This window comes from Cetorhinus maximus, chromosome 28 (assembly GCF_964194155.1).
Source record: "Cetorhinus maximus chromosome 28, sCetMax3.hap1.1, whole genome shotgun sequence".
Taxonomy (NCBI): Eukaryota; Metazoa; Chordata; class Chondrichthyes; order Lamniformes; family Cetorhinidae; genus Cetorhinus; species Cetorhinus maximus.
The window spans coordinates 4,807,394-4,821,708 of record NC_135906.1 but is presented as its reverse complement, the minus strand read 5'-3'; the positions used below and the strand labels follow the sequence as shown (position 1 = coordinate 4,821,708).

At 46.3% G+C, this 14,315-nt stretch overlaps 1 protein-coding gene and 1 pseudogene across 1 annotated transcript in view; one reads left to right on the top strand and one right to left on the bottom strand.

Moving 5' to 3' along the window:
• Nucleotides 1-14,315, bottom strand: part of LOC144668732 (uncharacterized) — a 434,727-nt gene that overhangs the window by 342,661 nt on the left and 77,751 nt on the right. The gene's annotated exons all lie outside the window — the stretch shown is intronic.
• Nucleotides 11,514-11,694, top strand: LOC144669158 (U2 spliceosomal RNA; annotated as a pseudogene).

Below are 14,315 nucleotides of genomic sequence, written 5' to 3'. Positions count from 1 at the left end.
CTGGTGTCACAGAATTCCCTACACCCATTAGCAATAATGCCGGTAGTTGCAAACGTGTTACAAGAAATTAACAGCGAGTTGTCAACCCCCTGATCTTTCCTTCTAGTAGTTGACCCAGGCTGCTTGGCTAAGCACTTTTATTTTTATTTATTTATTTTTTTGCAACAATTTTTATACCATTGGATGGGCAGGATATTCCATTGACAAGGTCATTTTTTAAAAAATTCATTTATGGGATGTGGGCTTCGCTGGCTGGGCCAGCATTTATTGCCCATCCCTGAAGGAGGAGGAGGAGGAGGTGGTGGTGGTGGTGAGCTACCTTCTTGAACCACTGCAGTCCATGTGGTGAAGGTGTACCCATAGTGCTGTTAGGAAGGGAGTTCCAGGATTTTGACCCAGCTATGGTGAAGGAATAGCAATATATTTCCAAGCCAGGATAGTGAGTGGTTTGGAAGGGAACTTCTACGTGGTGGTTTTCTCATGTATCTGCTGCCCTTGTCCTTCAAGATGGTAGTAGTCGTGGGTTTGGAAGGTGCTGTCGAAGGAGCCTTGGCGAATTCCTGCAATGCATCTTGTAGATGGTACACGTTGCTACTGTGTGTTGATGGTTGAGGGAATGAATGTTTGTGGACAAGTGTAGCTTAAGCTCGATAGGACAACGTGCTCCTTCAGAGATCCAGCACTGATCTGATGGGTAGAATGTCCTCCAGTGCTGTAACCAATGATATTAGATACTCTGTCCATATCCTAGGCTTTCCCTGTCTATCATCCCAGCTGTGTATGATCTGATGGTGTTCCCTTCACAAGCCCCTGTCGAGGTGCTATGTGTTTGCCTTATTTCAATATTAACTGTGTGCAGTCTCTTTGACCTTATACTGTGACTGAGTGCTTGAGAAAGCAGTTCATACATCACCTTCCTCCCTCTTGAGACTTTGGCCTGCTCTGCAGAGCTCTTTCCATATCCAGAGTATTGATCTCAGTCAGACCTCCCACTCATACCATGCTAACTGGCACTAAGTCTCACTTTCTTATGCTGTGCTCAGCACTAAATTTCTTGGCGTTGTGGGTGTGTTTTCCATAGCCTGGCTCTTTCTTTTCCCAGGAAGCCTTCGTAAACGGCCTCAGCATACAATCTGGCAACGTGCTCTCTTTTCCCCAGCTGCTCTACAAAGGTGACAACTTTACACCCCTGGTGGCAGAAATGTTATTCTTGAATCTGCAGCCTTAGCTGAATGCAGCAATTTCTCAGTTGCAGGATGTACCTTTTTTTTTCCTGAGTGAGCTTGAGAATGAATGAAAATTTTTCAGAGCAAATGGATTTGCCATCCTCCTTCAAATTCCTCAGGAAGCGCACCCTTTTGTGAGCAGGGCTAGAAGGGGTGGAATGTACAGAAGAATGGGGAGAGAGCAGTCCCCTCGCGTGACTCAAGGGGTTCACACAGACTCGAGGGTCAAATGGCCTCCCTTTGCATTGTTACATTCCATGATGACTCCAAAGCAGGATGGTGTGTTACTCAGCAAGGCTTGCAGGCAATGCTATTGTGAACTGGGACAATCAAGATTGTCTGTCTGTACAATTTGTTGCAGCATCAACTACAGTTGTCATCTGAAGCTTCATATGGCAATGTTCATTTAGTGAAATGCTTCCTTAGAGTAGATCAGGCAGGCATCAATTTGCCCTAAAATCCTGGAGCTGTGTAAAGTCTGAACAAGTGCATGACCTAGATGTTAAGTGTTCTGAATGGGTGCATCACATTTACAACACTTGCATTTGGCAGGGCAGTGATGAGTTCATTTTTGTTTTAAAGAAAGGAAACATGGGCTAGGGCGAGTCCTGAGCTCTGGTAATTAGGACACAAGTGATGTGGTGGGCAGATGCTGATACTGGTCAGATGGAATATTGGAAGTGGAGATGGAGGTGAAATGGGTGCTGTGCCACCACCAATTTTAACATCATTTTAACTTCCCAGTGTTTAATGCAGTTTGTTCGTGTAATACAGGATTAAGTTTAAAAACAAACACTGGAATATGACCTTGGAAACTCAAAAAAAGCCCAAATTTTTAAAGAGCACTACTCTGGTTTGGTTTTCCCTTTTCTTTAACAGTAAGATATGGAGCTGTAACATGGGCCTTCTAAGCAGTGACTCTTGGCAGAATGTTTAGTGGCCAGTTTCTGCTGTGTGATTTCTAGCATTTCCAGCGACTTTCTGCCCTGGGGTTTCACCTCAGCATACGTATTGTGCACCTCTTGTGCACACTTCACAAGCTTGCTACTGCCAGGATTACTACTTTTGCTTTACTTTGCAAAGTAAGCTACACTTGACTGATCCTCTGCTCAGTGCTAATTTTGCTGTTTGGATGGCGCTGAATATGCTAAAGTTCATCCAGAGGCATCCAAGTCCATGATATTACCCTCGCTGCTTAAGCAACACTTGGCCATAGGCACATACCTGCTGCATAATCCATTTGGTCAGCATCAGCCCTGATAATTTTTGTGTGTTAAATAAACCAATATCATTAGAGGATGATGGTAATACTCAAAAGTATAGCACGCGTGCAATTTCCCTTGTTCTCCAGTCTGAAGTCGCTGGCCATTAGTGACTGATACTGATAAACATTTTGATTATTATCAATGACTCAGAATCCTTGCATTTGAAGAACACTCTTTTTTTCAATTTGTGTGATTACGTCTAATAATGACCCTGGAACAAATTCCAGGCAGATTCTGTGAATCTGCTTTTACAAGCTCCGCTCCTTCTTCCAATCACAGCACCTCTTGCAGATGGAGAGCTTCAAATGCAAAGGGGAATGAGCTGGTTGAGTGGGTGAACCTGCTGAAAGTAATGTCTGGGAAGAGTGGAATCAGATTAAAGCTTAACTGTTTTTATTGTTAATTCAACAATTTACAGACTTTATTATATCCTTTGGGAGGAAGGGACTTGCCTGAAGGTGGCAGCTCCAAGTTTTACTTCGCAGACTTTTTTTGTACAATTATCACATGAGAGATCTGGATTTTGCTCATCGTGTCCAGAGGTGAAATGAGAACTACCAGAATGTTGACTGAAGCTTTGCACTTTCACACCGATTTTAATTTGGCGGGGAGGTTTTCTTTCCGGGACAGAGATGAGCATTTTAGAAGATGCAGGCAGCAAATCAACTTGCAGATTCACACTGTCGGCATGAAGCTTAAATGACCAAATAGTGTCTATGGGGGAGAATTGTTGATACACGTACCTATAGGTCCTATAGGGTGTAATAGACAGAGATACCTTGATGTCAACTGACCCACAAGTTTCAGTTCCCAGCATGTGCACCTTTTGTATGGAAGCTCAGAGCTGGCAATGTGAATTCATAACTTGCACCTTTTATGGAGCCTGCTATTACATACTGACTCAGCTACAATTAACAATTAATGTTTTCAAAAGCACTTGAAGTTATTAAGCAATTAATTAATTAAGACATTAATTGCGTAAAAAGACAGACAATTAAGCACAGCTTGCTTTTGTGTCTGTCTGGGGGTTGAGTAACTGGAATTTTGATGTTGCTGAAATTGTCTGGAGTTGGATTCCAGACTTTGATTTTTCTTGCATCCCCTCCAAAACTTTCAAGAAAAGGATCATTAAAGGAAATTGCACGATGGTTCAAACCACAATGCAGGTGCTGTAGTGTCCGGACTGTCACATGACCGGCTGCGAGAGAAACACAGCTGGGAAGATGCTGGGTTAACAGCAGTGCAGTAATATTTTAACAGGAGCAATTACAGCACGAAGATATCGGGATTGGGAGGGTCCAAAATAACAGGCAACACTGAATTAACGCAAGAGTTATTTGAATTCATCTCTGAAAACAATACTGTTGTGACTTTCTTAATTCATTGGAGCACTTCTAATGCAGTAACTTTAAACTGGTGCTGAAAACTGACAGGTATGTTGGCTGTATATTTCTGCTCTGTTTCTCTGCAGCATCCTTCCTGCTGCACTAATACTGGTTTCAGGCTAGCTGAGCACTGATCAAACAATCAAACCATTACCAACTGAGGCAGGAGGGGATCTCCTAGAAAAGTTTCAGGTTCTCTTGACATATGAATGATTTCATATTTTGCAATTTACATTAACTAATGACGTGAATGTGTTCAATCCCAAGTACCAATACTTGATAGTAATGCAAAAGGGTTTCACCCTTACAGTAAACAGCTCTTAAACTGCTGTTGGAATTGATTTTTAGTTTCACCCTAGATGAAAGCCAATCCAGTAGATTCCAGATAAATTTTTCCATAAGCCCATTTTCATACTCATAGGTTGCTATATTATTCGATACGTAAACATTGCAAAGAATATGATCGAACCTCTCCAAAATATAGGATTGTGGGAGTGAACAAAGCATTTTGAGAAGCTCTTTGTCAGTATAAAAACTCGTGGTCTTAGATTGACAGGTGGCAATTAAACGGTGGAGTTATAATAGGCCCTGATATCTTGGAATGATTTAATAGTAAAAGACAGCCAAGAGTATAAACCGGTACCCAACACTTTCCCTTTCCATCCTCCTTTTTCACTGTCAGTGGTAAAGTAAGAGCTTTCAGCCCAGAGAGCAATTAGTGCAGCGGGATTACTGTACATTGAAAGACACGGCATGTCTAACCCAAGCAAACACTTTCAATGTTTCCTGTCATCCAGCCAGCAGTGATCTGCAGCTGGATATTATCATCTCCACACAGAATAGAATCATAGAAAGTTTATGGCACAAAGCGGCCACTTGGCCCATTGTGTCTGCTCGGGCTGAAAAACGAGCCACCCAGCCTAATCCCACTTTCCAGCATTTAGTCTGTAACCCTGCAGGTTCCGGCATTTTAAGGTGCATATCCAGACACGCTTTTAAATGAGTGTTTCTGCTTCTACTAATCTTCAAACTTCTTGATCATTCCCCCTACATTTACATCCAAATTATTAGATATACCTCAAAAAGCAGGGGATCTAATACACGTCAACCCACAAATGCAACTATTTATATGGAAGTATTTCTTCTAGAGCGGCTGAGGTGGGATGTGGTCGTGTTTTATGGAGAAGGTGATGGTTGGGACTGAGCACAAAAAGATCAGTTCTATTGATTTGAAATTTTCACTTGAACGGCATTGCAAAATAATAAAGTAATAACGAGCATCACTGCGGTCCTGCAGCTGAACCTTGTAGAGTTTAAAGACTTTCCATTCTGGAACTACCTCACTCATTAAAAATTGGTTCCAGTGTCATTATTAGACCTGCATGTTAAGGACTAGCTGACTACACCTTTTGTAGCCTTCATGTGTACTGTGTATGGAAAAGCCTCAAACCATCCTTGTTCCTGTGAAAGGTCTTTGCATTTTGGTGATGTTTCTTTAACAGGATGTGCACAGCAGCTTGACCAGCTCCAGCTCAAAGGATTTTCCCAGCAGTGGCTGCTCTCACTCCAGGCCTTTATCTGTACCTCAGATCAGCAGGAGCTGAATACAAGATTTGTGCCAGCAGGTACAGGCTAGGTTGGGAGTGGACAAAACTGCAGCATTTCAGGTTCTACTTGGAATTTACTCAGATATAAAGAGTCAAATGTTTCTCCTTTAGCAGCCACTACAAAAAGAGTACAGAGCACTGATCTATTACAGAGCATTGTAAACTGTGAGGAGGACAGTATAGAACTTCAAAAGAACATAGACAAGTTGGTAGAGTGGGCAGATAGGTGGCAGATGAAGCTCAATGCGGAGAAGTGTGAGGGGATGCACTTTGGTACAAAGAACATGGAGAGACAATATAAAATAAGGGGTACAATTCTTAAGGACGTGGCGGAGCAGAGGGATCGGGGTGTTTATGTGCATAGGTCATTGAAGGTGGCAGGACAGTGGTGCGAGCAGTTAGTAAAGCATGCAGTATCCTGGGCTTTATTAAGAGGAGCATAGAGTACAAGAGTGGAGAGGTTATGCTGAGCTCATATAAGATGCTATTTAGCCCTCAGCTGGAGTATTGTGTCCAGCTCTGGGCACCACACTATAGAACGGATGTGAACACATTGGAGAGAGTGCAGAAGAGGTTTACAAATATGTCTCCGGGGTAAGAAACTTCAGTTACGAAGATAGATTGGAAACGTTGGGACTGTTCTCCTTGGAGAAGAGAAGGCTAAGAGGAGATTTGATAGAGGTGTTCAAAATCATGAGGGGGCTGGATAGAGTAGATAGGAAGAATCTGTTCCCGCTCTGAAAAGGATCGAGACCGAGAGAGCACAGGTTTAAAGTGATTTACAAAAGAAGCAAACGTGATGTGAGAAAAATCTTTTTCACACAGCGAGTGGTTCGAGTATGGAATGCACTGCCTGGAAGTGTGGTGGAGGCAGGTTCAATCGAGGCATTCAAGAGGATTATCACTAGATGATTATTTGAATAGAAACAATGTGCAAGGGTAAGGGGAAAAGGGAGGAGAATGGTGCTAAGTCATAATGCTCATTCGGAGAGCTGGTGTAAATATGATGGGCCAAATGGTCTCCTTCTGAACCCTAACAATTCTGTGATTCTGTGACATTATCTGATTGGTTTTCCTTGTGGGAACTTTTATGTTTTTCATTCTAATGGTTCAGTTTCTGCTGTGTTTCTCAACCAAGAGGCAATCATTTCTATTCCTGCTCGCTACTGGATGGTGCAAAATACTTCAATCAATTAAATATTTTTGAAGTGCTGATATCTGTTGTGATGCTGGAAATGTGTCAGTTAATTTACTCACAGCAAAGTCCCACATACAGAAATGACATCATGACAAATAATGTTTTCAGTAATGTTGGTTGAAGGAGAAATATTGGCCAGGAGACCAGGGAGAATTCGGCCACTCTTTCTTGAATAGTGCCATGGAATATTTTGCATCCAGTTATGATGTTAGCTGGAATATCTGCTCAATTCTCTGGGGTGATACTAGATCTCACACAACCCTCTTCCCACAGAAAAACAGCAGTTTAGAGGTCTACTAATGGAAGTCAAATTACTTTTGGTTATTTTAATGGACTATCTCTTTAAATCTATGAGCAGTGGGCAGCCCAGCTCCACAAGCTTTTCACACACAATCTGGAAACAGGCTTTTTATTGGGGTGTGGGGAGCTGTGTAGCTGTTGGGATGAGGCTCTTTGTCAGAACACAGTACTCTCCAAACAAAGGGTCAAAGGGACTCGAAATGTTAGCTGTGTTTCTCTCTCCACAGATGCTGCTGGACCTGCTGAGCTTTTCCAGCATTTTTTGTTCTTGTTTCAGATTTCTATCTGCATCCAGCATCCATCAGCAGTATTTTGCATTTACTCTCTGATCAAATCATGAGTTGTCTGCAATTTTCCGTTTGAATGTCAGACCTGATCTGCAGGGTGTCTTTGTTTTCAATGTGTCTCACTTCTCACTTCCTTGCATGTCTGACCTATCCACATGTTCTTTGTTTTGCTAATGTCTTTAATTTCTTCAATGCTTCTTTCCATTGTTTCCATCTCACTCAACAATGCAGCAGTTTACATCACAGAAACGAGCTGAGATAATTTCACTTTGGGTACAATCGGGAAATTGCACGGGAAGAACACTTGAAATTGTGCAGGTTAGGTTAGGCTTCTGGCCACCAATTCATTTGGAAAATCATGAATGCAAAATCTCCCTGAACCAACGCAACAAGGCAGAATAATAAAAAGTAACTTTATTTTCTCTGTATTCCTTGATGCATTTGAATGGTAGGTGACAGATAATGTTTCAGTGATATATCTGAAACTGGTTTATTGTAATAAAATGAGAATTTGTAATCTGGGTGACCAGTTGTCCCTGAGTAAGCTGATTTAAAATGGCAGAAAAAAAATTATACTGAACCACTTAATTGTTTCATTGGGACACATCAGTAAGTTTCTTATTAAATTAAACAATTCTGATGCGACAAAAACTTTTAAAACATGCCGATGTCCACTACATGCTTTAACCTGGTCTTGCAGGGTATAGCAGAATGGTGCAACTCCCCTGTTTACGATGAGCAGATGTAACAGTCAACAGAACAATGTTTTTACAGCTGCCTGACCATGCTTTACATTTCTTCTGAAACTGCTCCTCATTAAGAGTTGCTTTTCTCACCTTCAATGTGCCATTTACATGTGGGTATTTGCGCTGAAGTTCAGCTCAGGGCCTTGCAATTTTTCTCCTGTGCAGCTAGGCCAGACACTGCCCCCTGTTGGATTTCTGTGCAACTGCAGGCACAACCACACTAAGGCAGTTGTCCACGTTAGAAAATAGGGTGACAGCACCTGTACCCCGCTTCACCCTGTTGGCTGCAGTTTCTTTTGCCTGTGCCAGCCTTCCTATCCTTTGTGCTGTACTCTCCTTCCCTCCACTTTCCTCAGCACAGCCTTAGCGAACCCAAGACCACGGCTCATTCTTCTAAACTCCAGAAAATATTGGCCACTCCATTCAATCTTTACTGAACCATTGTTGCATCCCTACTATGGAAAATATATCCTTCATTTGGTGAGGAGACCAAAACAATGGTACACAATACTCTGGGTATGATCTCGCCAAAGCTCCGTTTGTTGCAGCAAGAATTCATGTAAACACAAATAAGGATCCTCGGCTTTATAAATTGAGGCGTGGAGTCCAAAGGGAAGGAAGTTATGCCAAACCGTTATGATACACTGGTTAGGCTACAGCTGAAGGAACAGGAAGTGACGGAAGGTAAGAAATGCTTTATCTGATTGTGCTGTGCAGCAACACAAAGGTTGACAATTCTTCAGGTGTGAACCCTGGTGAGCACCACTGATCTTTTCCAACTATTAAACCACTGTCCAATAGCACAGAGTGAAATGTGCTCCTGTTACATTTTCCTGAAACTGAAGTCGGTTAAACACAGCAGCCCATGTTGAGCAATGTACATTGAGTTTGGCTGCTGGGTAGTGATGCAGCAATGATGTCATTAGCACAGTGACCTAAGACGCCCCAATGCTCAGGCCCAAGAATCCAGGCCCAAGTGTCACTCCGTGCTGAGATTCTACCTCTTCCCGGTGTTGGGAAGAATGGATATGGCTATGTTACCAGAGAACGCTCCATTCAGTTGGAACCTGCTGTATCACCTAACCCTTGTGGAACAGTTTATGCAGAAAAACCTGTTGACCACAAGTCCATCAGGCAGTGGGCTGCACATATTGTAATGTGGTCCTGCGGGAAAAGGAGATAGTGAATGCTGTCGGGTGGTTTCCTGAGCTGACTGTCAAAGTAATTTGGAAGAATGCCTCATCACCAAAACTTTCAAATTAGCATTAGGATGTAGCTTGGCTGATAGTGACAAAGGCCCTCCCCATCATGTGCATGACGGGTGTGGACACCTGCCTCATCAGCTTGGATCAGGAGAAGGCCTTTGACAGAATATCGCACACCTACATGGGGGATGTGCTCTCCAAAATGGGCTTTGGGGAGGGAATTCGAAATTGGATCCAACTGCTCTACACTAACATCAGTAGCGCAGTCTCAATCAATGGGTGGGAAACAGATAGCTTTCCGATTAAATCTGGAGTCAGGCAGGGCTGCCCTCTCTCGCCTGTCCTTTTCGTGTGTTGCATAGAACCCTTTGCCGAGTCCATCAGGAAGGATCCGGGCATAAGAGGAGTGACGATCCCAGGCAGTGGAGGCACTCAGGTAAAAGCCTCCCTGTACATGGACGACGTCGCCGTCTTCTGCTCGGATCCGCTGTCGGTGCGCAGACTGATGCACATCTGCGACCAGTTCGAACTGGCCTCGGGAGCCAAGGTAAATCGTGGGAAGAGCGAGGCCATGTTCTTTGGGAACTGGGCTGACCGATCCTTTGTCCCCTTCACTGTCAGGGCTGACGGCCTGAAGGTGCTGGGGATATGGTTCGGAGGGACCGGGGCATGCGTTAGAAACTGGAAGGAGCGAGTGGCTATGGTGAACAGGAAACTGGGCATGTGGGAGCGACGCTCCCTCTCCATTGCGGGTAAGAACCTGGTCATCAGGTGTGAGGTACTCTCGCTGTTGCTGTACGTGGCGCAGGTCTGGCCCATTCCAGACTCCTGCGCGACGGCGATCACTCGAGCCATCTTCCGCTTTATCTGGAGGTCGAAAATGGATCGTGTCCGCAGGGACGCGATGTACAAGCCTCTAGATAAAGGGGGAAAAAACGTGCCCAACATCGCCCTCATACTGATGGCCACCTTTGTGTGCGGCTGCATCAAGCGGTGCGTAGACCCTCAGTACGCAAACACCAAGTGTCACTACGTGCTGAGGTTCTACCTGTCCCCGGTGTTGCGAAGGATGGGTCTGGCCACGCTGCCGCGGAACGCTCCAAGTAGTTGGACCGTGCCGTACCACCTGTCCCTGGTGGAAAAATTTATGCAGAAAAACGCCTTTGACCACAAGTCCATCAGGCAGTGGTCAGCACGTAACGTCCTAGAGGCCCTGAGGGATAAGGAGAGGGTGGACCCTGTGGGATGGTTCCCCGAGCAGACTGTCAAAGTCATTTGGCAGAATGCCTCATCGCCAGAACTTTCCAACAAGCACCAAGACGTAGCTTGGCTGGTGGTGAGAAAGGCCCTCCCCGTCAGATCCTTCCTACACGCCAGGAAGCTCACCCCCTCTGCACGTTGCCCTCGAGGTGGCTGTGGTGGGGAAGAGACCGTTGTCCACCTCCTTGTGGATTGTGCCTTTGCAAAGAAAGTCTGGAGAGAGATGCAGTGGTTGCTGTCGAGGTTCATCCCGAGCAGTTCTGTGACACAGGACTCTGTGCTCTACGGGCTGTTCCCAGGGACACACACCGAGACAAACATCGACTGCAGCTGGAGGATCATCAACTCGGTGAAAGAGGCGCTTTGGTCTGCCCGATACTTGTTGGTCTTCCAGCACAAAGAGTTGTCCCCGACCGATTGTTGCGGACTGGCACAATCCAAAGTCCAGGACTACGTGCTGAGGGACGCACTAAAGCTTGGGGCAGCTGCCGCAAAGGCGCAATGGGGAAGGGTCGCTGTCTAAGACCTTTCTACCACAGCGCACCGAGAGACTGGGAACTGTTTAGAGCCCCTCGGGCTGTACAGATCAAAATGAAAGGCTGTAAATGATTGTAATATTGTTTGTACTGATGCACCTGGTGATACATTTTGTAAAAGTTTAACCTGCATTGTACCCTTGTAATGTTGTTTTTGAAATGGTTTTGAATGCGATTGAAGATATTTTATGAATAAAGTATATTTTTACACAAAAAAAAAAAAAATCTGTTCTTATCAGTTTAGGCAGCTGCCGCAGAGCCGCAATGGGGAAGGGTCGCTGTCTAAGACCTTTCTACCACAGCGCACCGAGAGACTGGGAACTGTTTAGAGCCCCTCGGGCTGTACAGATCAAAATGAAAGGCTGTAAATGATTGTAATATTGTTTGTACTGATGCACCTGGTGATACATTTTGTAAAAGTTTAACCTGGATTGTACCCTTGTAATGTTGTTTTTGGAATGGTTTGGAATGTGATTGAAGATATTTTATGAATAAAGTATATTTTTACAAAAAAAAAAAAAAAAAATCTGTTCTTATCAGTTTAATATCTGATACGTCCCTTATCTGGGGACCATATATTAAATTGATTTTTGGAGCAGGGAGATGGAATAGGGGCTTGCTCCGTCCACTCCACGCATCGACCCGGTATTGAAGTATCTCTGGGAATGTTGCACCACCCCTTTCCAGGGGATTTTCAATGCTAAAAATAGTTTTCTTACAAACATCTGCTTTCTTTACTTTTCAACATGCACATCTTTCAAAACACAACTTTCTTTCTTTCTCATCGCTTCTCGGCCTTTTGGCTAAGATCAAGTGTTGCAGGGGCGACACCATGGTCCTGCCAAGGCAAGGTCGGGATGGAATGCCGATAACCAATCGCAATCCAAATCCATACCGTGGGCTACCTATCACCGTCCGAGTCACGGTGAACCACAGCGAAGGAGGATCACCTATGGATCGGGGCTTCTTCACCAGGAGGATCCTGTTGAAGGCGTGCGGCTTCCAAGCTACGGAGATCTTCACCCTGCACGACTCCCGCAAAGGCGGTTATTTTGACGTGACGTTCAAGCGGGTGGCAGACTGCGTCCGGCTCCTGAGGGTGTTCGAGGAGAAGAGAGACCTGCCGGAGATGAAGATCCTGACGGCGGAGCCGCACTTTTCTCTGCCGTTGCAACGGAAACGTGAGGTGATGGTGCATGTGTACAACCCCTTCGTCCCTGTCGCCGACGTGGTCACCTTCCTCACCAGGTACTTCGATAAGGTGGGGAGCGGCACCGAGATTCGAGACGACTTGGGGATCTGGACAGGCAAACGCCTGTTTAAGGTCACGCTAAAGACCGATGGTAAGGGAGCCATTTTCCACCCTCCCTCCAGTTTCGCCATCGGGGGAAACCGGGGCTACCTGGTCTACGCTGGGCAACCCAAGCATTGTCGCTCATGCGGCAAGGCTGGTCATGTGGCGGCCAACTGCAGCGCCTCCCTCTGCAAGATCTGCAAACAGGAAGGGCACCAGACAAAAGACTGCAAACAGGCCAAGTGCTGCAACCTGTGTGGCGAGGCAAGTCACCTCTACAGGACCTGCCCCAAACGCTGCCGTACTTACGCACAGGCAGCCAAAGCCGACCAGGGGGAAGCAGAAGAAATGTTTCGTGTCACTCCAACCACCAAGGCCCCCAGGGAGCTCAACGGGACAAAGGAGGACACAGAGAGAGACAAGGTGGAGAAAGAGATTGAGGCAACAGAGAGCCAATCAGCAGCACTACCCCCTGAACCTCCCAGTCCTCAGGACAGCGAATCAATGGAGGAGGAGGCAGCAGTGGAAAAGCAGCAGGGGGAGTGGCGGACGGTGAAGAACAAGAAAAGTAAGAGGGAGCGAAGAAGAAGCAAAGGCGTTTCCCAGTGAAGCGGCAAGAGGCGTCTCCCATCCGACACGGACGACAAGGGCAGCAGCTCTTCGGATGATGAAGTGCCAGGGCGGCACCGACAGAAGAGGCGGCAAAGCTCCAGGGCGTTGGAGGACGAGACACCCGAGCTCCAGAAAATTGGAGACAACAAGGAGACCAGCGCACCCCAACTTTGCCTGCAACCTGAGGAGGCCAGTGCACCACAGCCCCTGGAATCTGGGAGCAGTGAGGCAATCATCGCACCCCAGCTCCAGGAAGCCGGGAACAGCAACACCCCAGAGGGGGTGAGTTTTGGAGAAGCTTCTCCAGCAAAGGTCATCTCAAAACCCGCTCTCTACGTGAACCTCCAGATGCCACCGGAGCAGAACACGGCCAAGGAGATCTACCTCAGCCCATCCAAAGTGAAGGAATTTGAGCTCACTACGGGTATGAAGGAGCAGACTAAAGGTCTGGGACTCTCAGAGACAGTGGGTTTGGTAGGAGAATAAATGCTTTAAAATGGGTTTAAAGATTGTATCCATAAATGTGCGTAGCATTAAATCTACTACGCGATGTGTTGCGACCTTGGACTACCTAGCCAAGGTCAAAGCTGACCTGTTGTTTCTGCAGGAGTGTGCGATACCGCACCTCAGCTCCTACAGGCAATGGTCACGGTGGTGGTCCCACGGGCCATCGATCTGGTCGGGCGGAAACGACTCTCGTTCCTCCGGCCTGGGTATTCTGCTGCGGGGAGGCAACTTCACCGTCTCCGAGGTCAAGGAGGTGGTGGGCGGGCGACTCCTGGTAGCAGACGTAATGTACAAGAACGCTCCACTCCGGTTAATTAACGTGTATGGCCCGGCACAAGGGGCTGAGCGGCTGGAGGTTTTTCAGCAGCTCCCACTGCTGCTGGCGACCTCCAGGCCGGTCATTCTGGGCGGGGACTTCAACTGCATCATCGATGCGGCTGGACGATCCGGCAGGGCCGGAAGCAGACTGGACGCTACGTCCAGATCCCTGATGGAAACAGTTAAGGATGCCAAGCTGCACGACGTCTTCAGCAACCCTGCAGACGGAGCGCAGCGTAGATACACCTGGTCGCGGCCAGACGGGTCCATTCGTTCCAGGATAGACTTCCTCTTTGTGTCCCGTGCATTCACAGTCAGATCCACCGACGTCAAGCCGGTGTTCTTCTCTGACCACTGCCTCCTACTGGCGGACTGCCACTTGGAGAAGGACCTGAGGGTGGGCAGGGGGGCATGGAAGCTAAATGTGCAACTGCTGACCCCAGAGAACATTGAGGAGCTCAAGAGGGATTACAAAGGTTGGAGAACCGTGAAACCCCTCTTTGAGTCCCTGACACACTGGTGGGAAGCGATCAAGGGAAGCATCAAGAGGTTCTTCATCCTCAAAGGCA